At 37.6% G+C, this 25,788-nt stretch overlaps 1 protein-coding gene across 2 annotated transcripts in view; it reads left to right on the forward strand.

Moving 5' to 3' along the window:
* The window catches only part of sned1 (sushi, nidogen and EGF-like domains 1), a 188,680-nt gene that overhangs the window by 32,412 nt on the left and 130,480 nt on the right, over positions 1-25,788 (forward strand). The window lies entirely within an intron of this gene.

The raw sequence follows: 25,788 nt of genomic DNA on the forward strand, positions 1-25,788 counted from the left end.
CCTACAGGCACAACACAGTCCAAAGCACAAGCACAGCACACAAACAGTTCTCTTCCTTCTCTTTATCTTCTCCTTTCTACTACTCCGGTCAAGCTTCGTCCTCCTCCTCCTGACTCTGGCTCCCCGAGGAGTGAATGCTGGCTTCTTTTATAAGGCACTTGGAAGTGCTCCGGGTGCTTGATGTCTCATTTCCGGCAGCCCTTCCGGGTGTGGTGGAAGAATTACCCATAAGGGATCAGCAGCTCCTGCTGCAGCACCCCCTGGCTGCGCCTGCGGATCCCAACAGGGCTGCACCAAACTCCAACTGCCATGAAGTCCATGGAGTCCGATGAACTGCTGCAACCCAGGGAGGTTACCATCTACTATCCAGGGAAAGGTAATGCTCTGGCCACACTTGCTCCCCTGGTCCTCCCAGTGTGGAGGGATCCCAGTCAAATGCTACATATTCCAGATGGAGCCTTATAAGCAGCTTAGACATCATCTCACTTGTCTTGTATTTTAAGCATCATAATACAGTATATGACATGTGTCTGGTCACACTTACATGTAATCTAACTCTAGACACAGTTAAAATATCTGGCCACCCAGTTTTATTAAGAGACTGGGAATTCTTGAGATTTGCAGATAATAGCACACGGGTTTTTTGAAATTGGACAGTGAGTAAATGCACAATGAAAGACACAGCAGCAATTTCAGGAAAAGCAACAGTAATTTGTATTACATAAGACAATATAAAGTACACCAAGATAAAATAACATAAGAATCTAGAAATATCGGGAACAAAAACCTTCTTTAAAAAAGTAAATCCCACAGTCTATACTCTAAAAGTACATTAAAGACATAAAAGTCGAGGATACAAGCTTTAGTAGTGCAGAGTCCAGTATGCACACTGTGTTACCACAACAATCAATCATTTAATTGTCCACGGATGAACTCTGTTTGCTGGACGGTTGTTGCCCCACAGAAGGTTTCTAAATTTTAGAATCCCTGTCTGTGTTCTTTTTTTCACTTCTGGGCTTCTTGGGTTGCTACAATGACCTAGACACACCTCACTTCACACCCGCCAGCTTCATTCTGTCCTTTCATGAGTCTTCTCTCTCTCGCTGGTCTCTCTGGTGGAACATTCTCTTCCAACTTGGAGGTAGGTGTTGTTGTCCATGTGCCTCGAGTATTGCCAGCCACATACCCTCGTCAGCCTGTGAGCCCATGTGCTCTATGCAAGTGGTTTGGCAGTGTTCTCAGTGGTCTGTCGCTGCTCTAGATAGATAGATAGATAGATAGATAGATAGATAGATAGATAGATAGATAGATAGATAGATAGATAGATAGATAGATAGATAGATAGATAGATAGATAGATAGATAGATAGATACTTTATTAATCCCAAGGGAAAATTCACATAATCCAGCAGCAGCATACTGATACAAAAAACAATATTAAATTAAAGAGTAATAAAAATGCAGGTAAAACAGACAATAACATTGAACAAAATTAGTGTTTACCCCCAGGTGGAAATGAAAAGTCATATAGTATCGGGGAGGAACGATCTCCTCAGTCTGTCAGTGGAGCAGGTCAGTGACAGTAGTCTGTCACTGAAGCTGCTCCTCTGCCTGGAGATGACACTGTTCAGTGGATGCAGTGGATTCTCCATGATTGACAGGAGCTTACTCAGCGCCCGTCGCTCTGCCACAGATGTTACACTGTCCAGCTTCATTCCTACAATAGAGCCTGCCTTCCTCACAAGTTTGTCCAGGTGTGAGGCGTCCTTCTTCTTTATGCTGCCTCCCCAGCACACCACGGCGTAGAAAAGGGCACTCGCTACAACCGTCTGGTAGAACATCTGCAGCATCTTATTGCTGGCTCTATGCCCTCTACTGTCCAAAAGTATAAATCTGCTTCAGTCCCTTCCTAGATCAACATGATGATGGGACTACACAATGGTACATATCATTTTCTTGAGCTTGACAAATAATATAAACACAGGTTAAACAAAAAATATTGTTGCTCCTATTAAGGAGTACACATATGCTGATTAAAACCCAATGTCCCCAGACATGTTAATTTTCAAGCCAGGTAAATACAAACATTTTCAAGGAAAGAGGTAGTTCTGTTATCACAATATTGAATTATATGTATGGTTAAGCAGTTCAAACTTCAAAGCATGCGACTCTTTTGCAAAACAGGTACATATCAATGTCCTGTAGGCAGCCATCGCAATAACTTGTAAGACAATTACTCAGGAAATTTGCATTTCCACTTTGCACGCCAATCCCAACAATGGATCCAGTGGCGGGTGGATGGGGCGGTCCACCCCGGGCGGCACATTTTTGGGGGCGGTATTATTGGCCAAAAGGCTCAGTACAATTCGTGTGTAAGCAGCAGGGTTCAGAAAAATATCATTCATGTATGAAAAAAGTCAAATTCTCTTATTTCTAACCACAAATGCTTGAAAAATAATGTTCAGACTGTCCTTCTGCTTCAGACACAGCAGTTGAAATGTATGAGGCAATGACAAAAATAAACATAAACATTACACCGATAATAATTTCTAGGAAGATAAACAACTAATTTACAATTTATAATTTTGTTTCGTTATTAATCCGAATATGTTCTTGCTCTGCACAGAAAGCATCCCCACCTATCACTTGTACCCTACTTTGATTCTGGTTTTCGTAGCGTAATTATATTAATCTAATAATTAGAACACGGCTTATCAGTGCTTCTATACTATATACTTGTCTAGTTGATGCTTATAAATGTATATAAAAAATTATTGTTGTTTCTTTATATGAATAAATCAATGCAAAATGTATCTTAATTTTTCTCTATATGTCATTTTAATTTTCTGTTTAAATAGTTTAACATATTCAGATATATTGGAGGGTGGCAAATTGAAGCACTGCCCTGAGTGGCACGAACTCGACCTACGTCACTGCAATGGGTGCCTTTTGCCCCTTTATCTACTGGCTTCTACATTTACTATTTACGTGTTTCTTTGCCTAAGAGAAAAAAGAAACCATCCAGTGTATAAAAATGTTCCCTTCTGAAATCATATAACCCAGCATCCTACTAGTCTTCTAAATGGCTTTTGTCTACTGTCTGGATGTAGAGGGTCATGAGTTCAGTATGACTGCCATGTACTTCAAATTAGGTATATTTTCAACTTCTAAATTTTTCATTATGTATTTAAATCTAACATTTATACTTGTATGTGCAATACTTTACATTTATTTAACATTAAATTTAATCTGCCACAGTCTGTCCAAGTCTGAATTCTGTCCAGGCTACACTGCAATGATTCTGCTCACTTTAGCGTTACATCATTTTGCACACTGTAAAAACATTGTTTTAAACAACATATCTTATCCAAATCATTTATGTGTATTGAAAAGAGCAACCGTCCCTGAGCTAATCCCTGAGAGACACCACTTTTAACACTGCCTCATTTGTAAAAAGTTCTTCACGCTATAACTTAATTCTTTCTATGTGAAGCCAATCTAAACACTGTACCTTGAACTCTCACTTCTGTCAGTTTGATGAGTCTCTTGTTTTATTTTATCAAAAGCTGTTTGAAAATCAGATCAGTTATATCATGTGTACCCCTTTAATCATTTTTGGTGCTTACTCATGGAATTCCAGCATGTTGGTGAAACACAGTCTCCCAATCTATACCCTTGTTGACTGCTCCCTAAAATGCCTGTTCTTCTCATGTGCTGCTCCCTTCCTTAATAATTCCCTCCATTAATAGTGATGCATGTTAAGCTAATTGGTCTATAGTTACCTGGATTAGCCTGACTGTTTTATTTATTTATTTAACAAATTGGGATAATATTTGTTAGATTCCAGTCTGTAGGAATTTAGGAATGTACTGAATAACATTATTAAGAATCAAGGATAAATGTCATCTGATCTCGCTGATTTATTAAATTTCAGCAGTTCATTCTAAATACAAAGTTGGATAAGGCACTTCAGGGCAAAATTAGTCACAAAGAATTAGTTTATATTTATTGGTTAAGCTAATATGCATGTCACTGAGATATGGCAAGAAAAAAATCCCAATTAGAAAAATGTCCACACAGACCAGGTTCACCATTAAAAAGGAATACGTAAAAGTAAACAGCATATTTTCACAATTTAGGAAGGAGGAGATGAAGGGTTTAAAAGTTGCTAGATCAAGAAAGAAAGAAAGAAAGAAAGAAAGAAAGAAAGAAAGAAAGAAAGAAAGAAAGAAAAATTTTCAGTTGCTTACATTTATACAGTATCTGTCCATTTAGTCAAGTTAAGCAAAAAACTTTAATTAGGATTATCCTTCTCTAGTAATTATCTGTGTTGTTTTGATAATAAAATAGCATATGTATTTTCTAATATTTAATGGGGTTAGTGAAGGGTGTATTTTCTACAGGAAAGTAGGAAATGAAGCTTAGAGATAAATGTTTTGGCTATGTAGCCTGACACATCTGATGAAATGTTGAATTTCTACTCTTCTTATTTCAGCATTGGAATGAGTTTTAATTTTTTCTTTTCTAATATTTAATATAATATAGATATCAATCCAACTGTTCACGTTTGTTTTAAGTTAAGTCATTTCAGGATCATGAGGGCCACAGCCTACTCTAACAGTAGGTACAAGGCAAGAACAAACCCAGAATGGATAAATATTGACATTTATGTTATGATATTTAATATAATATTTTTATTAATACAGAAAGTTGCACATGTCAAATATATTACTGTATTACCCTGTATATATTTAAATGGTATACTAATAATACAATTAGGAGCAAACAGTCTGTACTCCACTAAACAACTCTTACATGGTTTGCAGCTCCAGTCTCCAATCGTCTACTTTCACATTCTTGAGCCATTACATAAATCCATGGGTGGTTGCCCATGTTAATGTATTTACTGTATTCTAAAAGATCAAAAAAGAGATTTTACATAAGCATTATGTTTTGAGAAGTTGTAATTATTTGCTTCACTTGGCTCTTGTGTTCACTCATCCATTTTTAGTATGTAAGACCACCTACGCTGTGACAAATATATGGATATTGTAGGATTTACCAGCAGGAATTGTCAGGATTAGCTCAATGAGAGAGCTGCACAGCAGTACCAGTTGGTAAGATTAAAGAGGTAGGCTGATGGGGGGGTTTGGGTGGTCTGCTTATGTTGAAAATGCATTGGGAAAATGTGGCCGTGTGTTCCACTGATCCTGAAATGAAGTTCTTTTCATCTCCTTGTAGTTTGTTCACATTACCTACCTTATTATTCATGCTTTGTACACACAGAGAACAAATAAAAAAACTAGTAATGAAAATTTGGAAAATTAGTAGCAGCATAAAAATATAAAATTTCCCGGATAGAAATTCAAGTCAAGTCAAGTGGGCTTTATTGTCATACCATCTACACACATATCTTGGTACATTATACAGTGGTAGAAAATTATGTTTCCCTGAGCCACAGTGCAATATTTAGACAATAAGTATGTATAACAATAAAAAAATATATGGAGGGGTGGGTAATTTTACATAAGGGAATGTACAACAAGGAACGACATCTGTCTTAGTCAATATCATATTGACAAACAGCAATCAGTAATGATAGGAGATGTGCAGTGGTTAAAGATTGCAAAGTAATGCAGAGCATTAATTAGATATATTATTATAACAATAATTAGATATGAGTCTATGATAATTCTTAATGTTATAAAGATTCCAAAAATGTAATGTGTGTAGGTGGGAATCATGAGAAGGCTTTTGAAATGTATATTCAAATTTTAAAATGTCTTTGTACTTTCACACATTTACACACCATACTAAGCATGAATTTAGAGTCCATATAATGAGATTACTTAAAATGAGACACATCTCCCTGTAGTCACCCAAAATTAATGTGATTGAAAAATATGGCAAAAGACTGCACGCATAAACTATATCGAAGCTGCCCGCCCTGGGTGTGAATATACAGTAAGGCTACCCACCAACTAACTAGGTGAGAAAATCATCCATGAAAACACAGAAATAGATTTCCTTCAGTCCTCCTGTATATATTAATAATCTGGCTGGACTATCAGATGGTCTACAGGAGAATCAATAAATTAGATTAGGTTAGATTAGATATAATTTTATTTGTATCCAGGGGATATTTCACTTTTTACTGAAGATCTTTAAATAAATAAATACATACATGAATAAATAAATAGAGAGATAGATACACCACACTGTAGCCTGAACAGACACCAGAATAACTAAAAAGAAAGAAAATTAAAAGAAAGAAGTCTTTCATTTTGGTAGTCCCAGTCACAGTGAGGCATTGTCAAGGCATATTGCTGTTGTTATAAAGGAGCCCCAGTAGAGTTTCTTGACAGACTTCTGCTGAATAACTTATTGGCTGAAAGTCCTCAGTGTTGGTGTGTCAGAGAGAGGATGTGCAGCATGTTCATAATGGTACTCTGTTTTTTTTTACTTCTCTCCCTCACTGCTTAGCTCCCATAACTGAGCTTGCCTATTTAATCAGCTTGTTGACTCATTGAGCCTATCTTGAAGTAATGTTACCAGCCCACCACGCCACAATAAACTGCACTGGCCATCACAGTGTTATAGAAGATTTGAAGCATCCCCTTGCCCACATTAAAGGAACACAGTGTTCCTACGGAAAATGAGCCTGCTCTTCGCTTTCTTATATAGTTCCTCTGTATACCAAGACCAGTCCAACCTGTCACTGTAATCAGTTAGGATGGATGTGGAGCTGTCATAAATTCTTCAAACCTCAAAACCCTTTCAAGTGCTGTGGCCATCTCACTACTGGCTTCTAGTTCGTGAGTGCACCCTGGCAAGCCGCATCTGTCATTCAGATGTCTGTTCTTCAGCGTGTTGAGCACAGTCACACTATCTTCTAGTATTTCCACTTACCATCTATGAATTAGGTTAGGTATACAGTATAACCAATGGCCCTACTATTTTGTGGTGCACCTCTCAGCTTTATAAAAGAATTTAATTCTAGGTTCTCCACTTTATTTGGTCTCCATTTAAGCACATCAGTGATTGAAGTAGTTTTCTTTTCCTTATTGTGTTTTCTTTTTGCACAGAATTCTTACTGAGCCCTTATCCCACCTTGTGCCCTCTTTATATGAAAACATCTTTTCTGAACAGGAATGATTCTGCCATTATCAGCTCTAAATCTGAATTCACCATTATAAACCTAATCCTATGTCAGTGTTACCATTCTATAATGTAGTACTCCATCTCCATCTGAGGTAAACAAATACCCTGCCAGGCCTTCATAACCTCTGATCAGTATTTTGTATGAAAGAAACATGTTAGACAGTGGAGTGAACAACTTGGGTACAAATTTAATGACTTCTTGTCCACCCTATCCAAGAGTATTTTATATAGTGTGATTAAGTAAACAGCTATCTAAATAAGTATGTATTTCCACCATTTTTTCACTTATATTGGCTTTATTCACAGCTTTACTTTCTGCTGCAGAGTAAATGTTATTGTGACAAGAATAAAAAAGGTAGTGCATCAGGAAAGATTGCTGCTCCACAATCCTTAAATGCAAAATATTATTCTACAATGGGATAAGTACTTGTGCTGTTCGCTAGCTTGGTCTCACTAGTGTCTAATGGGTTTCTTCTGGGATTTTTTCTCTATGGCCCAAGGTTAAGCTAAACATTTTCAGAATCTGGAAGTGAACATGAGGGGGCTGTGATAGACTTGTTCTCACCCAGGAACAAAATCATCTACCACTAGGATGGGCTTCAGCTATCCGCTGCTCTGAACAGGCATTTCAAATACATATATGTCCCCAGAATTATCTTTTCCTAAACTGCATAAGGTAGATGACCAACATCATTTCTTCTGATTAACTAGCAACATAATCACGATTAGAGGCACAAAGCACTACAATGCCTTACTATCTCTATTTCATTTACTAGATTTGTTTCATTTTTCTTCATAGAGCAAATGTACTTAAGTTTATAAAACTGTCTATAAATTTCCATTTAAATACAATTAAGTCAGTCGAACTGCAAGTGGCACTAGAATGGGGCCTAGCTATGCCAACATCTTCAATAGCAGGATGGAAGAAAAGCTTCTTTTCTTCATACCAAGGCTTTCTACCTCACTTGTAAATAAAATATAATGCCAGTTCTGTTGGTGTTGCCTCAAACACCATATAACAGCTACAGATATTTTATAATGATTTTATTAGTTTCCACCAATCTCCTATTTTTAAAGTCAATGTTTCCATCACAACTCTATCATTTCCACATATTATTCTTTCTATTATCTTTTCAGGACTTAAAACCTCTGTCTGTTACAATACAACTGATTCACACAGTTAACTCCTTCCATACCTGGCATACCAAAAACTCTGTACCTCTTTCACATTTCTATACACTCTGTTGCCTCTGCAGTGATAATGGAAACTTCGGTAATGAAGGACTCAGAATGAGCGGCTTTTCATTGATCAGGTATAACCTTCTCATATTTTGTACAGGGCCCTCAATCAAACCAGGAGTAGACCTAGTAACATCCACTCTAATGTTAACTCCAATAATGAAACCTGTATCCCGCTGGTCTTCCCATTCCACTGTAACGCTTTATCTCTCCTGCAGGTCATAGGTTTTTCGTAACCCTCAGGCCATAGGTTTTTCCTAACTTTCCCTTGGTCTCCTTTCATCAACCACCTAAGCTACACAAACTTCTCATCTACAGCTTATTTCACAGAGCAGAGTCACATTCAAGCATTTTCAACTGTAACAGTAGCTGCTGTGGGAATTGAAAATACGTCTCCAACAATACCATAATATCTGGTCCCTCTGGTAAATTCAATATTAAAAAATGGGCCTAATTTGTTAGCTGGATCTGAACGTGATAGACAGCAGTACATTCTGACATTTTATGAATAAATTATGCTTTCAGAGAAAATGAATCCCTAAGATCTGCAGACAATGCAGCAGTGAGTTTGTTTTAAGTGTAACCCTTACTACACATTTATACAGAATGCAAAAAAAGACTCAGAGTTATGATTAGGGGACATTTCTACATAAGTTAAATAGCTTGCTTTTGTAAATGTTGCAGTCACAAATAACATTTCCCCACTACAGGTTATGGAGCAGGAGAAGAGTTGCTGTGGCAAAAGTTCTTGCATTTCACCGGACACAGTCACAGTGGACACTTCTACAGGCAGCATAACAAACAGCATGCTTGACTTTTCAGGTGTTTAGTTATTTTGCCAAAGGAAACTACAACAAAAACTCAAGTTTAAGTAACTGCTGTAAAGGTAAACTTTGAAACAGTAAACTAATCCGTGACTGAAGTCCCACAGAAAGTTTCTCTGTTTCAAATTAGATGAGTTAGAAAATTTGGCAATGACTTTCAATGGGAGGTTTTAAAACTTCAAAACTTTGTACAGGATGCCATATTTAATATACTTCAACGAAAACTTCCTGACAAATTTACTTGAAGACTAAATGCATCACATTTCTACTAAATCGGCTGAGTAGGAGATGAGCTGTTTTATGTGGACAGACAGACAGACAGACAGGCAGGCATGGCAATCATAACAGGTACTTTTTGCATTATATTATATTTACATTATTCCTGACATTCAAAATAACAACCGCTTTCCACCTTTTGATTGTGCATGTCCACACCTGTCATGGCTCATCCTCAGGTACATTATTGATGGTTATGGGTTTGAGTGGCTCCTGGAAGTGCCACAAGGAGTGTTGAACCAATCTGGACTGTCACTATGGCAGGTCAGTGTCTGTAAGGAGTTGACTCATTCTCAAAGTGTTGGGGTGAGGTTTCTCTGTTTTTCTCCTGCATCCCAAAGGAGTCCATGTCAGGTTATCATATTGACTAAGGGTGGTTCCAGCTTTGCAGGCAATTCGGTCTCAAGAGTCTGTTTATATACATTTGTTACAGTCTGAGCTCAGGCAGATTAATTTTAAGCAGCCTTGGGGTCAAAGCCTCAATGCCTTAGTGATTATATTGCCCCTGCTACACTGCTGTCACAATGCTTTTTGGAGGCTATTAGCTCTCACAGGAAATTCTCCATTATTTACTTTGTAACATTTTTTGTAAGAAGAAATGCCTCTTGTAAGAGGTGTCAGTCACCTAAAAACTGAAAAATTCACAGTTTTAATTTACGCGCGTTAAGTGTAAAAGTCTTAAAATTAGTCATAAATATTGGGATAATGGCTTAGGAAATCAGTCCCCAGCTGCTCCAAAGTTTGCCGTCATGGAAAATAAAAAAATAACGTGATACTTGAATCACACCTTGTAAAAGTCACAGTCGAGGTCTTTCTTAAAGTGCAATTAATGTTCCTCATTTTTCATTTCATACAATGTAGTTTTTTAATGAATGCCCTTCAGTAGGTCAGGGGTTAAACATACCCTGATGCAACTGATTTGGTTCCACAATACTCTATTCATTAAAACTTTCATGTTAATCATAACTCATTAGAGGAATTTCTCTTGACAGAAGCAATTACTCTGGATTCCGATCAAAGAGGAGACAGCGCCCCCAGCTGGTCTTCACTCTTGTATTTTCAAGTGGATGACCACTAGACATTTGAACGCCAAAATGCTTCAAATCACTTTACAGTTTTACATGAAATAAATGTAGAAATTACATTCTGTTCATTATTTTCATTAATTTAAACTATGTCAGTTCACTTCAAAGGAGGCAAATTGGGTGCAGTCAATGGAGCGGCTGACAAATGTCATAGAGGAAAAGAAGTAAAACCTAACAACGTGCATCAAACATTGTTCATCATAGCCTACTGTGTTTTCTGATTTTAGAGGTCTGAAGCTCAGAGCGATTGAACTCTTTTCTGCTACCATATTCCCAGACTGCATTCTTTCCTGCTACCATATTCTCCTCAATCATACCTACGTGCAACATCCACTCCTCCGTTTATTAATTTCTCTGCTTTTTGAAATATTTCACTCACACCAGTGAAATGAAGAGAGAACACGAAAAGAGCTTGCAGAATCCTCTAAGGTAGAATTCAAATCCACTCGCTGATAGACAGTAATGAAGCATAACACCAACACAAAATGCTGTATTTTCTGATAAATCATTTCATTCAACCTTGCTAAACCCTTATTTCACCCTGTATTGCTGCAGTCTTCTACAGTACTTCTGCTGCATTTACCCTTGGCCGATGAAATTCAGTATCTGAGGTCGATGTCTCACGCTTTGTTTGTCTTTGGAACATGACCGCTAAGTCAGTTTACCGAAAGGCAGGGATGAAAAGCAATACCTGTCCAAACGTCCAACCGGGTGCCAGAAATGTCTGTGAACTGCCCAGGCCCCTGGCTTCTGCCTGGACAGTGTCTGATTCTCATTGCCACTTGCCAGTTTTTTACTGTGGTTCCTTTTCATTCCTCTCATTGCTTTACAAAGTCTGCCGGCCTTCCGTTCTCTCTGTCAAAGCTAAACAAGCACCAGCCGTCAGCCACACACAGGAAGGGACTGGTTACCAATTAGAAGTGTTTTTCTTTATTATTTAAGTGCTATTAAAATAATTCTCTCAAATGTCAGCCAAAACTGGTTTCAAATGTACACTATGGACGCTTGAAACAGAGCTTAAGGCAGCAGGCAATGAAGCGGCCCTGCTTTATTTCACATCTAAGGATACAGAGTAGCGTGTTTAAAGCACAATTGTTGGAAACGTTTAGGATTTCTGGCTTGAACTACTAGTTGGAAAAGTGCCTTCTATTTTTCAGATAACGTCATTCTTTAAAAAGCCTCTTATATTATTTCAAGTCATAGCACTGAGCCTGACGCCTCGTATCCATCTACAAACTCATCAATCAATTAATTATCTATTGATCCATTAAGCTGCATTTTATAACAATCATGATAGAATAATAAACACATTAAAAGCTTTGAAGCATTGCAAATGAATATATCAGGGCATAATGGCTAGGAGAGAGAGAGGAACAATTGGTAATCCTTGATCTATTTTAAACCACAGCTAATAATCTTCGAACAATTAGAAACAGAAATAGTAGGGTTTATATGATATGCTGTACCTTATTCAGGGTTGTGTTGTGCCTATGTAAGTGATCAAATCACAGAATTAATTAGAAGGCTTCCAAGGGGTCAACCCAAGAGAGATGTCACACAAGCTTAGTGAGTAAACTCTAAATTCACCAAAACAACAAGGACCAATTTGGGGTCAAAACCTAAAACTAAGCCTGTAAACAAATGAACTTGCTGAAAAATGCTTAATATTGTGGATTCCACCAAAAGAAACACACAAAGGGAGCAGTCCTCCCAAAATCCCTCAAAAAGAGATCCAACCAACCATGATACTAATCTGGGCCAGTGCCTGAAGTGGAAACACATATAGGAATGGTCAGTGCTTTCTATTTTTGTCTGCTTTTTGGTACTCACGTGATACAATGCAAATATTACGCAATTTCTTAATCGAGTTGTCCTCCTTGGAGTTCAATTATGTTGATAATCATACATTAGATTTGAGAGAAGGAGGGAGTTTAATTTGAGATGATATATATCAGGTAGGGGTGTTGGGGAGCCAACCAGGAAGTCCCTTTGAATATTGACACAGTCCTTAACCAAAACAGGCACTTGATGGTGTGTTCAATAATGCAAAAATGAAATGCAGGTTAGCAAAAATTAAATACTTCTGTATCAAAATTTCAGGTAGGAGCCCCAGTCATCTGTCAGCTGTCTCCTGAGTGAGAAGCACCATGCTGGGAGCTTATCTCTTTTATAGTGGACGGGACCACAAGGGGCAGAGTCAGTTTCACTTCGTGAGTGGTATCTCAGGGCTGTGGGAGAAAATCAAGATGTTACCATCAGTGACCATGCCACCTCATGACCTGGAGTGGTAATGCTTACCTTAGATGAGCCCAGAAGGCAAACCTCAGATGTTCATGGATGACATATGTATTCATTACAACAGCATTAGAGTGAGCAGTCCCACTTGAAAGTCAAAGTGGGAGATGCTGGTATGCCACTATCAACTGCCACTATACAACCAGTTATTGTCAGTACACTGCAGTGAAAAACGTAATACTGTAGCTACACCATACTGGTGTGCCTCTGCCCACTTGCCATTGTCGGGGCCCTAGGGATAGGATTCACCTCAGGGAAACTTATCACCACTCAAGTGGCTGGCTTTCTGGCCTATACAGGGCCAAAATCAAGCTAAAGCTTTAAAAGTCTAAAGTGTCAACTATCCACAAAAATGACGAGAGACGGTAGAAAAAAAACTGTCAAAGGGGAAAAGAAGGATACTTTAATTCTTTAATAAGTAAATACTTATGAAGAATACTCCAAAGGGACTGTGAATTAAACAAAGCATGATAATAAGCAGGAGCAAGAGTCCAAAAATAGTTTTTCCTGTAAAGCAAAACCTAAATGTAACCAAATCCAAGAAAACACAATCCAGAAACAGTATTTTAATTGAAAACAGGGGTCAAAAAGCCAGGAAATCCAAGCAACAAAATCATTAATCAAATGACAGGAATAGAAACAGAGTGACGCCTAAGCTAGAGCTTTGTTCAATTTTGGCTTAACCTACCTAATTAGGTGGCCCGCCTCTTTAGGTTTCACATACGAGAGGCAGGGCAGAAAGCAAGCAACAGTAAGTATAAACATAAAAACAATATGAATACAACAGGAATATTTACTTTTGCAGAACATTTTCATACTAAGAATGTAGCTCAAAGTGCGTTACAAGATGTCAAAGAGAAAATTACAAGAAAAGAGAAAACAAATAAGATTTGGTATGAATAATAATGAATAAGTAGCAAATAAAAAATGAATAAATAAATGAGTAAAAATAAATACATCCATATAATATTATATAACATAGATATATAATTAGTAGAAGAGTAGCATTCTTATATACAATATCATTAAGTAAGTCTCTAAAGGTGAGTCTGGTGATAAGGTCAGGCCCAGAGAACAGAAAAACCCAAAAGAAAACTACAGGTGTTCCAAACACAAAAGACCACCAATCCCACACTGGCCATTCTACCTAACATAAATGTGCTTGAGTCATTCCTCATTGTTTACAGATTTCATCTGAGAGGATTCGATTTTTTATGGACAGCTGCAGTAATTCCAGCATCACAGGTGGCCACACAGTGCTTTGTTCAGGTGGCGATGGCAAAAAGCACAACCAAACAAGAACCAGAAAAGAAAGCAGAGAAAATAAACAACAGAATAAGAATAATCAAAATATTACATAAATGCAAAGGTGAAACAAATACAAAAATGGATTTAATAACAAGAGAGGAAAACATATTAAACAACAAAAAGTATCAAATAAACAAGAAATAAATTTGTAACACTATCCCAACACTTGATCCATGCATAAAATGACTCCTAAAATGAGTGTTTAATAAATAAGAAATATTAAGGAGCTGACTTTAAATCTGCTATGGACTCCACACTTGAAATAACTCTGGCACGGCTCTTTAACCTTTCACAAGTTGTATTAACTTATTAGAATATGAAAAAAAGATATGAAATTACAAATCATCAACGTACAAATAACATAAGACACTGTCCCTGGTGTAAAGAGTATTTTTTCCAAATACAGCAACAAACTTGTTAAATGATCTTTGGTCTCACTGCAGAGGATTTACCTGGATCCCCAACTACACAGAAAAAGGCTTTTCATGACTCTCCTAAATCAACTTATATGGTCCTTTTCTGTTTTCTTTGGGTTAAGTACTAATTAATGCTCATCTCCAAATTTGGATTGCTACTGGTATCCTTTACTTCCACAAACTTCAAATATTGCTTCTTGTATTTCCTTTCTAAGGTGGCTTCAAATACAGGTTTACTGCTCTGCCTTCATGTCAATGACTCATTTACAATCTTCTTCTTTCGGCTGTTCCCGTTAGGGATTGCCACAGTGGATCATCTTTTTCCATATCTTTCTGTCCGCTGCATCTTGTTCTGTTACACCAACCACCTGCATGTCCTCACTCACCACATCCATAAACATCCTCTTAGGCCTTCCTCTTTGCCTCTTACCTGAGAGCTCTATCCTTAAGATCATTCTCCCAATATACTCATTTGCAATAAAAAAGAAAAAAGATTAGATGCAGAAAAACATATATAGAAATGTACACATAAAAACACCCCATTTAATGTGTATATATTTTAATACTCTATGAAGTTTTTATTGTAAACTTAAACCTTAGGAATTAACCCAAAAAACTAGCCTCCTCGTCAGTGAGTATTTTGTCTGTGAGAATACAAAGTGCAGATGCCAAGTAATCAGTGTAAAACTCACAGAAGATTGATACTACAATTGGAGGAATGTCGGACACTGAGGAGGCAGCAAACACAACTTCAAAAAGACTTGGAACAGCTTCAGAAGTATGTGAACACTTGGAAAATACAGTTTAAGGTAGAAAAGTGCAATTTACTACACATGGGCATAGTACAAGGGTGTTGTACCGTGTTAGCCATTATGAATGTAGAGAAAAGCCAAGCAAAATGACACCTTTTATTGGCTAACTAAAAAGATTACAATATGCAAGCTTTCAAGGTAACTGAGGCCCCTTCTTCAGGCAAGAGGTAAACACATCTACATTTTTTGTACACATGGGCAAAAGTTAAAAATACGAGATGGGAGAACCTGCCCTAAAGGAAGCAACCTCTGAAAAGGACTTGTGTGGAGGTGTGTGTTGACACAAAATTTTCATCATGTACAGTAAGCAATGCACAGAAGCTATTGTAAAGGCAAATAAAATGCGGCATCATATCATAAAGACCATTGAATATGAATCAAGAGACACTATACTTAGACTATACAATGCACTAGGGAGAAAACATATGAATTGTGTGCAGTTCTGCTCATCAATTCAGGTACTGTACAAGAAAAACATAGCAGCACTTGATCACGTGCAGAGTAGAGCAACCAAGTGCATCCCAGGACTCAGAGAGTCAGAGAATTAAGCCTGTTTAGTCCTGAACAGAGGAGACTCTAATGATAAATTGGATCCAAGAGAATTCTTTCAACTAAATGGTGAACCATGTACTTATTTAAGGGGAAGTGCATTTAGGATGGTCTCTGGGAAGCACTTATGTATGCAAAGAGTTGTAGAAATCTGAAACAAACTTCTAAGTCATGTACTTGAAGTAGAATCCTTCTCAACCTTTAAGAAGAATCTCGATGAGATATTGGCTATTAGCTAAACAAATGAATGAATGTACTAAATGGTCAGGTTTCTTATGTTCTTGTGACACAACTCACTGTGCTTGCACAAACACATGCTAACTAACAATGAGTGGCGTCACAATGACAGAAATGAGCATTGCAAAAAACGTTATGTACAAAATCTGGAAAAATGCATTTATTGTTTTACGTGATTATTTTGTTACTGTATATCCCTTTTGGCGGTATCATTCTGAAAGGCACTACAGAAATGATCCATTAATATGTATTGAACAGTGATATTTTCTCCACATTTTCTTATTGGATATATTCAGTAATATCACCTATACAGTCCTTTAAGACAATATAAGCTATTGTGGACTTTAGAAGGCACTCAGTAAGCCTTTCCATGCTCAAATAATGACCCATCTACTATATCTTTATAGAAGCTCCGTATTTCTCACTGTTTTTCTTTTTGCTTCTGAACTTATTTAGTAGTTACTTAAAATTAGAAATGATCTGGCTTCTGACTTTTCACTGATATTAGCCACTAAAATTTGGATAAATGGATTTTTAAATTGATTTTAAATTTACAGATGAACTGTAATTCACACAAACAAAGATGCCAGCTTGTCTTGAGTAAACTTCAAATGGGCTTCAAATTTGAATGGAGTCACAAAAAGGACCTGAGGGCTACCTTATGTCTACAACATTTTAAACTGTAAGAGACACTGAGAAAAGGAAAGCATGGCATATTAAATACTCCCATAATCAGTTACTTGTACTGTGATCATGACTGCCTAAGCAGCACAATTACGCTTTACTGCTGGAGTGGTTTGTCCACAGATGAAGATGGTGATGTGCCGGCACAAGAATAAAAGCAAGGTGAAAAGGTTTTTGAACTGCTGTACAATCCATTGTAATGGGAAATGTTCAATCACTGTCAAATAAGATGGATGAAGTGTCGGTGCTTACAGCAGGTCATGGAGCATACAAGTACAAAGGTATTTTGTGCTTTATGGAGAGCTGGCTTAAACCTGATACACCTGACACTCTTTTAATGCTGGACAGATTTCATCCTATCCAAGCAGATGCAGACTCAGTGCAGTGTGGAAAAAAACAGGAGGGGGATGGTCAATTCTGTGAACAAGAAGTGGTTTAAAAGGGAACATATTACAGTTAAAATTACAGTTTGCAATTCAGACAATGAAGTTCTGGCTGTTGGATTTCATCCACGTTATTTATCCAGGGAGGGAAATTACATGATCCCTATTAATGTTTATATTCCTTCATCCACCAAAGGGGACAAAGAAACAGAAATGATTCATTCTGTCACCAACAATTTAATGATGGCTCACTCCAGTCCTGCAGTTGTAAAAGGTGGTGACTTCAACCATGTGATTTTAAAAGGAACAATGACAATTTTCTATCAGGTTGTGACTGGTTCCACTTGAGGAAATAACAAGCTGGACCTTCTGTATTCAAATGTTAAAGATGTCTTTAAGTATATTGTAATGGCTCCTTTAGGGAAATCTGACCACAATCTGATTCATATTATTCCCAGCTACAAGCTTGTTATTAGATGGCAACCTGTTACCACCAGAATAGTGAGGAAGTGAAGCCTGGAGCCTAAAATGGCTCTGAATGACTGCTTCCAAATGACAGACTGGGAAATAATGTGCAGGCCACTTGGGCACGATTTTGAGGGACTCTGTCACTGCATTACAGACTACATTAATTTACAAACCACATGTCTTTGTTCACTTAAGATTAAAAATGTCCCCTGAGTAAATGTATTTATTTGTTTATTTATATATCTATCTGTCTACCACATCTACCTGTTTTTATATTTATTTATTAAAATAGCTTACTTAAAAAGCCAAATTTCTGCCTAGGGACAAATACAATCTAATCTAATCTAATCTACTGCTTCTCCCCCGACCATCTGATAGTCCATTATTAATATATGCAGGAGGTTTGTAGGAAAATTTTCTATGTGTTTTTCATGGATAATTTTCCCACATAGTTGGTATGTAACCCTATCTATCTATCTATCTATCTATCTATCTATCTATCTATCTATCTATCTATCTATCTATCTATCTATCTATCTATCTATCTATCTATCTATCTATCTATCTATCTATCTATCTGTCTGTCTTTTTTAGTTGTTCATGTGGAAAATGCTCTCACTAATTGCTCAGCACAATTCACAAGCACAATACACAATCCTTTACTTTTCCTTGTCTCTGCCTTTCTCTTTGTCTTCCACCTCCACTCGTCCCAGCAAGTTTCGTCCTATTCATCCTGACTCTGCCACCTGGAGCAGTGTCAGTGGGCTCCTTTTATCCTGCACCTGGTAGTATTTCCAGTGGCCCGTTAGTGTGGTCCGGAAGCACTTTCGGGAGAGGCAGAAGACCTGACAAAGTAGGGCTCCACAGTCACTGCATTACCAACTAACATTACTATACCCAACTCCCATAGAGCACTCTGGGAATCCAAGGCACCACTGCAAACCAGGTGTCCTGCCATCTATCACTCGATGAGAGATAATGCTCTGTATGTGTTCTCTTTCCTGCTCCTTCCATTACACAGGCTTCCTGGCCAAGTAAGGGCCCCAGCCATCCACCACAGAATCTATAACAGGAAAGGGTAATTTATAAACAAAAAGGCAATCATTACAGGCAATGCAAAGAGTAGGCAAACAAGAGGGTAAAACAACAAAAACCTAAACCTTTATGGTCTAACTGAAAGGAGGTCCCTGACAGTCCCATTGATGGTCGACTTATCCACTACTGTATGCTTTTATCTTTCTTAGCTCTTATCTTCCTTTATTCCATTTCTACTTTTTCTGTTGATTGATTTCTTTTGAAACTTGTACCTTTGAACTCCAAACTCTCTGTGAAACTGGCAATGAGGGGCTTTAAGCTCAAAGCTGTGAATATCTGTAGGTTATTCAGAGTTATTCAGGAGCCTTGGTGGGCTTTTGAGGAGCATTCTTTAGCAGCCTCAGATGTTCCTGAACCCTCCCACTCCCCATGCCTCTGAGCTATACTGTATACTTCTAGTATACTTCTAATATAAAGAACAGTAGGGTGTTAGCTGACCCAAATCTGTATTGTAGTGCTCTCTGCTGAACAGAAATGGTGATGATACCTCCAATAACTTAACACTATATAATGTTTACACTCTAAAAAGAAACGTTTCAGGTCAACAAAAATAATTAATGGAACAGTTTACATCAAGCTTTTTGAGTTGTGCCAACTTCCGTTTAAATTAAGTAGAACCAACACACTTCATTTAGCAAAATCTTTAATTGCCATGTAATTAATATTTAGTACCCAAATTTTTAAGCTGTCTACAGAAAAAAGTGAAGTTATTCCAAAATACTCCTTTTTTTAAAAATAAAAGTATTGGACTTACAGATGCAGAGTTGCCAGCCTGTTGAAACACACATGCAAGCAGGACATGGCAGTGACTTCCTACCAATTGCACAAAGTCTGCTGGTGTTTCATTAATTTATATTGGGGATCTGTTTGCCGTCATTAACAGCTTTTAGATGTGAAAAAAGGACATATACAAAATATACAAGTTGGTGTAACTGCCAACAAGGTAAAATTGAAACATTAAAATAATTCGTAGTTGAACATGCACAGAATATTTCTCTGATTTGTGACAGACAAGTTCATAAATTTACCAATGGTTTTCGATTAGAGATTTTTACATTTCAAAAACTTTTAGGCTTGAAGATATCTCAACCAAAATGTAACCATCTTGACAAATGTAAAAAATGGATGAAGTCATAGTAAGGGCAATTCAGAAAGAGACCCCTTCCCAGTTAGGTTGGGTGTACAATGGGTGTCAACAAAATGGGGTAAATAAATGTCCAAAAAGTTACATTAAACACACATACATACACACAAATACCACTCAAAAATTGGTGAAACTGTGCTCAGAGATGTCTAAAACATGTTAAAGTTTTATCCAACGCAACATTTTCCCAGCACATATATAAATTTATAAAGGTGTATGTAGAGATGGTAAATGCTGATAAAACATAAAATCTTTACCTCATAAAGACAGAATGATATCCATCATTAATTATTCTCTGACCGATTTAAGATCAGTGAATTCCACATGTGCAGTAGTATAAGGGGTTAGCTTCAGTTTATTTTTCGGATGCACCGGCACCCAGCCAAATGGCCATTTCCTCATTCTACACCTCAGCAAAACCAAATATTTTCAGATGAGCGACATCCTCACAGGAATGTACTGTAATCCAATTTCCTCTGGTGAATAAAATGATTTTGTTTTGGCTCCATCGTATCAATGAAATAACGTAAAGGATTCCTGATTCTTTTGCATGAATTATGCCCTTAATTTATTTCTCCCACAGAAAGGAAACCATACCGTTAGGAAATGCATTTCATCCTCAAAATGAAGTTAACAGTTCAACCAAGACGACCTGAACCGCAGTAATGTGTTTACCCAGCTGTGCTCTTTAAACGAAGGCTCTCAGCTCAGCTCCCGAGTATAGCTTTCAAACAATAAGAAGCACATGCTGCCTTATTATTATAAGGAGGCAGATACATGTTTTTGGTGTAAAAATGATGCCAAAGTTTTACAAGCTGAAGTGTTTCAAATATGCATGAGTTCACTTTATTTATTTATGCATTTATGTATTTATTATGGTTTTAGAGCAGTTATACCACAAAAACACATCAGCTTCTGTAAAGCAGGCTATGATTTTTAATTTCCTTGGTACTGCTGATACAGACTGCATTGCACTCAAAGACATTCTTCTTCTTCATGGCAAGCTGTTTCACAATGAAATGTAGTTCACAGCTGCTAAATTCCATTTAAACCTAGCATAGATTTTGACATAAAAGGAAACATTTCCTTGACTGAGCAGTTTGTCTCAGGTAAGAAACCTACTCAGCAATGGAAAACAAAAGAGTTTCCCAATTCTAGGCTCATTGTTCAGAGCAAAGTGATTCATTCTACCTGACTGTATCCAAAACGGGGCCTAGTTCCCTGAGAATTCCTTTATTTTATCTATAGAGACAGAACTATGCTTGTAAAAATAAAGCACAAGGAACAGGAAAAAGAATTATCTATTTCAGAATTAGAAAATTTTCCACCAAATGAGTCATCATTCACTTATGGTCTGAAACAATTTGAAGTTCTTTACAAGAAATTAATAAAACATTGCTAAGGTGGTAGAGATGCACAGGGGGTCAGAATCAACTAAAGCTCAGGGATCTTTTTCTGGACTGACATATTTGAGAAAGAAAAACACTGATATGTGATTCCTCTAATCTCTTGTACACTCCTCTTTTGTGATGCTTTTGGCTTAGTGGGCTTATATAAGTAGGCAATCTCTTCACATATTACAACTCTTTCAGCAAATAAATGAAAATAAAACACAATCACTAATGCTGGTGTCATACTATATTAGTTTTTGTTCATGATTTTCAGTTGTAGCCTTCACTTCCATAATTTTAATTGAGTTGTAAGCATTTGCATCCAGCAGCTCTTTCTGTCTCTTCTACAGACACAAAGATCGACTCAGTCATAGCATTTGTAGGAGCCTATCCAACTCACTGTGGTTCAGTACATCAAAATCAGACAGGTTTGATTTTTTCTTATTAAGTCATAAGAGGTTTTGAGGGGCTGAATTTCTAATGTCTCCAAGTGTTAACAGTCAGTAAGATTCAACCAGGAGTACAATGCTCACCTTGCCCACAAATATTGAAAAACGTAGGCAGCTACAAGAAATACAAGAAATGTGCAAACAGAGGGATGACAGGTTGAACTTTGAAGCCAGAACTAATGTTTCATTTAGTGTTTACGTTTTTGCAGTGCTCCTCTTCTTATTCTGGGGGCTGATAAAATGAGTCAAACTTGTGGTGCTTTCTGCCACAATACAGGATATGAGACAGTGATAGAATGTCAGGAGAGAAATATGTAATTAATCATCCCTGGCAATTTCTAGTTAACAAGAATGAGCAACAGCAGTTGTTAAATTTGAAATGCTCTCTTACTGCAAGTCGTATTGCTTCCTCTTGTGTGACACTAGCTTGTCTTAATGCTGATGATCAATATATTCAACTAACAGGAGACTGTGAAAATTCTTGTCAGTTCAGAGTTTTTGTTTAGTTGATGATGGCTTGGCTTTATTTGTTCTCCAAGTTGTTATATTTCAGCTTTATAGGCTTTTCAGGCCTTGCTCTAAGGATCAACTAAAATGTTAAAAGTTATTTTCACCAACAGCCAGTATTTGATCTCTTGATTGAAGTAAACATCAAATGTAAGAATTCCATTTATTTTCTAGATATGCCCCAGCCTTTCATTTGTAAGTCTTGATATTGAGACTTCAGTCAATATGTTTGATTTTATAATAAGCTAAGTACTTTTTTGTGTAAAAATGGATAAATAAAAATTATGTTTACAGATCAGAGTGATTAATAAATTCTTCTTCTTATTCAGTCTATATTAAAAATAACATACATGGTCAGGGTTGATTGAATTTGCTAAACATCATTACACCCGAAGCTGTAAATCAGTGTCTAAGTAGCCGGGCCACTTCTGCCATGACTATCACAAGCATATACTCCATCTCAACATCTCTTAACTGTAAAACATAACTGATATATATCTCTACTTCATTAAGGAGAGACTCACCAAAACTGATCCTAAGACAGGCCCTCCTGTTCACAACCTCAACTACAAGTCCTTGCTGGAGACTTACTGCCCACTCATTTTCCCCTTTCTGGCAGCCTTTACAGTCACTAGTGTTACCTTTTATGAAGCTATTTCATACATCTGTAAATTAGCACCTTCATTCTTACCAGTATCAATAATGGTTTAACTGCCTGTATGTTAGATAGATCTTCTTCTAGATTAAGGCTGCATAACCCATACCTTCTATAAATTGGAAACATGTTAGCATGGAAATTCCTGCAGATGGTATCAAGGAATCAGTCACTAAGTCAAAAATTCCACATGGGTAGAGTAGGTCTTAAGCTTTTAGAGGCACACAAGGCCTGTTAAGGCAGCAGATTTAACAGGGGATGCAGAAATCCAGTTTCAACCCCAACCTACAATTTGGGGAAAATGGTTTAACTACGGCTCGTAAATTATTGGTCAGCTCTTGACCAATGACATCCCTGCAGATTCCTTCAGACATTAAGGTACCAAATGGACTCCTAAGTTCAAACAAAGAGCTCTTCAATGAGTGTCAACTTTGATGAACAAAATCACACATTTATGAGCAGGCCCTGGTTCTGTAATTGGAGGCAATCTTGATCCAATCACACAGAAGTTACACCTTCCTTTAAAACTAGCTGTATTCAACTGTACTCTCAAAAACACTTGCTGATACCTGCTTGCTCTTTGAAATCAAAAATCTGATGAACTGCTCTCTCAATGGTGAACTGAAAGCTAGCAATCTTTTCTCTTTGTGCCAAGCTAAGCTCTGTGCCAGTGACTGAGCCCAGTCTGAGAAGACTGAGAAGCAGCCATTACTTTAAGACAGGAAATTCAGAATCTAAACTCTAGTGCCAGAATGAGTAATGCTTTTCTCGAAGAGGTTGCAGAGGACTCAGGAAAGAGCCTGAGAAAAGCAGAGCACACCTCCAGCAAAGGACCACATCACAAAGAGAAAGACTGCACTCCAACACAAGAAAAGTCCTCCACTTGAACCCAGAACAATGACTGCAACAACTCCACATAGCACTGAGCATCATTCTTAAAGGCTTGGTATTATAAAAGTGTTTTTATATGCCAAAAACTCTAAATAGCAAGTACTGTACACAGTCAGACTGTTTTGTGTTATATATTTGTCTATCTCATCTGTCTTGTTGTGTGTTGTCTTCTATGTCACTATATATGCAGTTATCATATTTGAATAATCCTTGTATTTATCAATAAACTCGCAAAATACCCGTGCTTCGCAGCGGCGAAGTACTGCCTTCAAATTTTTATTAAGAAGAAAATGAAACCTTTTTAAACTGAGGGAAATATACCAATAATTATTTGTTAAGGATCTCTTTGTATACCACATTGTGAATTCGGCCCTCCGGTTGTAATATGACCAAGCTGTGCGCTGAGCTTACTCTTGAGCATGCAACGTACAGTTGACCATGTGAACAGTAATCTTGTTTCATATCTCACAGTTTGGATTGCTGCTGTCATAATCGGTTTGAGTTTCATGGTTTGTTTCAATTACGACAGTATTTGTAGGAATTGTGTTGAAGAGACATTCAGCATCTATCAAGCGTTGTAAGTATACAACCGGTTTCATCGATAACTTCACATTCAGCATTTGAGAGTTTAAACATTCAAAAACATCAAAGTGTCCACTACTCAAATTGTCACCTGTGAATCTAAGATGTTTAAGAGGCATTGGCGGTTGTCGAAAGGTGTAAAATATTTGGCCATTTCGGTACACTTGAAAGCGACAACCGAACAATTCAGCGTCAGCCATCAACTCACATGCAGATCCATAGGTGAATGGCTTAAGCATTTCACTCTTATAGTGCTCCTGTGTAGTATAATTATCTCCTGTACCGTCATCAGTCCACACCTTGAACCTGTCCCAGTCATTCAATACATAAGACACAATGTTCCTCCGGATATCAAGAGTAAGCCTGATATGGCCATGCAATATGTAACAAAGAGAATGGAAAAGGTAGGTGCCATCTCCAGCTATGGAAACCACTCGGTAAGTGGCAGTTCTTTGATCGATGGTGATCACCTCGGTAGACATGTTAATGGGGGTACGGTTGGAATGATAAAGGAAATGTGTACCTGAGCAATGTAAAGTAAGTCTACACAATAACTATAATCGTAATAAATGAATAATAAAACAACGGAGAAGCCGTGGATTAAATAAAAAGGCTGTAGTTATCAGCAGGGAGACGTGAATCCCGTGGCGAAGCAAGGAAGGGAATGTAGAGACTGGAGCGACGGACGGCTTTATATAGGCAGGCAGCCAACAACATGGGAGGCGTTAGGATGGGGGATCTAACGCCGCCTCACACGGTGACCGAGCTGCAGGCTATGAACGTATATATGTACGTAAGTAGGATTCAGTTAGCGTTGGGAACCCGCGTACCAAATTTCTTGAAGATGGGCCCATAAGTAACAAAGACCGTTGAAAAGTTCAATATGGCGGCCGATAGTGGCATCATACCACCGAAATAAGTACGTACATTGGTTTCGGTTAGCGCAGGGAAGCCGCCTACCAAATTTCGTGAAGATGGGGCCATAAATAAGAAAGTTCAACATGGCATACGTTGTCGACCGTTATGACCGTTATGCGTAGAATTTCGAAATGAAACCTGCTTAACCTTTGTAAGTAAGCTGTAAGGAATGAGCCTGCCAAATTTCAGCCTTCTACCTACACGGGAAGTTGGAGAATTAGTGACATTGGAAACTTCAATATGGCGGCCGACAGTGGCATCATACCACTGAAATAAGTGCATACATCGGTTTTGGTTAGTGCAGGGAAGCCACCTACCAAATTTCGTGAAGATGGGGCCATAAATAAGAAAGTTCAACATGGCGAACGTTGTCAACCGTTATGACCGTTACACGTAGAATTTCGAAATGAAACCTGCTTA

The sequence above is a fragment of the Polypterus senegalus genome, chromosome 1 (assembly GCF_016835505.1).
Source record: "Polypterus senegalus isolate Bchr_013 chromosome 1, ASM1683550v1, whole genome shotgun sequence".
Classification (NCBI taxonomy): domain Eukaryota; kingdom Metazoa; phylum Chordata; class Cladistia; order Polypteriformes; family Polypteridae; genus Polypterus; species Polypterus senegalus.